This window comes from Sebastes umbrosus, chromosome 21 (genome assembly GCF_015220745.1).
Source record: "Sebastes umbrosus isolate fSebUmb1 chromosome 21, fSebUmb1.pri, whole genome shotgun sequence".
In the NCBI taxonomy this organism is placed as follows: Eukaryota; Metazoa; Chordata; class Actinopteri; order Perciformes; family Sebastidae; genus Sebastes; species Sebastes umbrosus.
In genome coordinates, this window is record NC_051289.1 from 6,702,073 (window position 1) to 6,704,845 (window position 2,773).

Consider the following 2,773-nt stretch of genomic DNA (forward strand, 5'->3'; position numbering starts at 1 on the left):
GTTCAGCTTTTTATGCTCTTCATACCGAGTTATACTAAATGTTTAAAAGATAACTCGCCGTAAGCAGTGGTGGAATGTAACTAAATACATTTACTCAAGTATACTGTACTTAACGGTAAGTACAAATATTCCTTTACATTTCAGAGGAAAATGTTGTACTTTTTGCTCCACTACATTTATTTGACAGTTTTAGTTACTTTTTTCTGACTTTTAACAAGCCAATCAATCAATCAATTAGTGGAGAAAATAATCAGCAGATTAATCCATAATGAAAATAATCATTAGTCGCTGTCCTGTATTTAATAGCCCCAATGGTAAAATTCAGTTTTTATATTAACACATATATATATATATATAAATTAACACATATATATATATATAACATCAGATAATATCTGTATCTGTATACAAAGGCAACGTTTGGTTTAATGATTATCTCATATTGTTTTATTTTACTTATTGTATTTGTACTTATATGTAGCTCCTTTGCTCAATGTTGTATAGCGTTTAAACTATTTTAAATTGTTTTTATTATTGTTTGTCTGCTATTTATAACTTTGTTTTGAAAAGTGCTATATAAATAAAGTTTTTTATTATTATTGTTATTATTATTGTTATTGTTATTGTTATTATTCTTATTATTCTTATTATTATTATTATTATTATTATTGTTATTATTATTATTATTATTATTATTATTATTGTTGTTGTTATTATTATATTTAATAGTATACCTGTCACGGGGGACATTTTTTTGCAATGAAAAAAACCCATATATTTATTTATTTTATACATTTAACACTTTGTACATACAACACAGAACATTCCCCCAAATTGAACATATGGCATTGTTTAAAATAATAATACTAATAAAAAAATCACTTGAAAGTAAATAGCTAAACATGAAGTTAAAAATGATATTTGTTTACAATGAAAATCTAATGAAGTAAATAAGTAAAATAAAATAATAATAAAAAAAAAAAAATATATATATATATATATATATAATAAGTTAAATTAAGAATATGGTCAGAAATGCACTGAGTACTCTTACTTCTAATATTCTTAAGTACATTTGCCTGATAATACTTACATACTTTTACTTAAGTAACATTTTCAATGCAAGTCTTTACTTGTAGTATTTCTACAGTATGGTATGGATACTTCTACTTAAGTAAAGGATCAGAATACTTCCTCCACATTGGCTGTAAGAGTCCTGTAGTGCTGACAAAGGATGGAAATGGTGATTCTATTGAACAATGCTGAAGCGTAGTTGAACTCGGGTCATCCAGTTAAAGGTTATCACTGTTCAGTCTGCCTAAAGTACCCGCTGTCGTGAGGTTAAAACAAACAATGGGTTATTCAAATGTCTTTAGAAATGGGATCAGAACGATCCTCTCTAGATTCAGACGGTCATTTTAATAACTGTTTATTCACATGTAAAAATACGATGTCTCTCCTGCATGCTAATGGGCAAAGAAGAGCAACTTTTCAGATTCATTCTGATATCAGACGCCCGTTTACAGAAGCAAAAGAGAGAGAGAGAGATGGGGGGATGAATTATAATGCTGGTTTGTATGGGTGCACATGTTTCTATCTGCATCATGAGTGGGTTTGGGGTAATTTAAATACAATTCTTGATAAGCCGTTTTGAAGTTAAAGAAGACAAGGTTGTTTCTGCCCGGGTAACAGGAAGTATTAAAACATTGCAGCAGCATAAAGTGGACGTGTCATCCACTATAAACCACCGAGAAGTCTCAGTTGCTCAGGTTGGTCGTACCCATGTGAATAAGGAAGTTAAGGTGCTTTCTGATACCTGCTCACACCATGAAAATGGACTATTTTGTTTGTGCCACATTCATTTTGGGAAGTCATAAATCGTAGTTACAGGTTTCTCTCTTCCATTTTCCCTCCACACTGACTGGAGTCAAGCCATAAAACACAGCAGATATGTGTTTATACATATACAGAGATATATTTAAGAACAGCAAACCCTGGTTAAAAATTAAATTAGGTAATTGATCATTCGCTAAACACCAGCCCCCAAACAGCGATTATCCAATTACAGCTTAGCAACCGTTGCCAGGCACAGCCATCCAGTGTTGGAGGAGGTATTCTTATCATTTACTGAAGTGAAAGTACTCATACCACACTGTATAAATACTTTGTTACCCTAGTAAAAGTCATGCATTGAAAATGTTACTTAAATAAAAGTATGTAAGTATAATCAGGAAACTGTACTTAAAGTTCTCAATGCAGAAAAAAAGTCAAAATTATATTATTACAAAGCCCAAAGTCTACACCAAGGGAGATATTCTCCCCCACAGAAACACTGCTCCTCAACTGCCTGAAACGCCTTGCTTGGAATCCCGCCTTTTCTTCCGTAACGTGGTGATGTCACCAAGTAACACATTTGCATAATACCTGCCAAGCGGCTAGTTTGGCACAACCTCAAACAAAGTTAGTTAGAGCGGAGCTGGACCAGAGTTCGAGCTTTTGTTTGGTTGACCAATTACAACAGAGTGGGCCAGCTGACCAATCAGAGCAGACTGGGCTTTTTGGGGGGCGGGGCTCAAACAGAGCGTTTCAGACAGAGGGTGAAAAATGGTGCAGCAACACAGCTAGTATGACAAAAATAAAGCGTTTTTTGAACATTAAAGCATGTAAGCATGTTCTAGTAGAAGCCTAGTCTAGTATGCACCTGAAAATAATAAGCATAATAAGTCCTCATTAATTATATGAGAAGTTAAACTTCTACGCTAATGATCAGCAT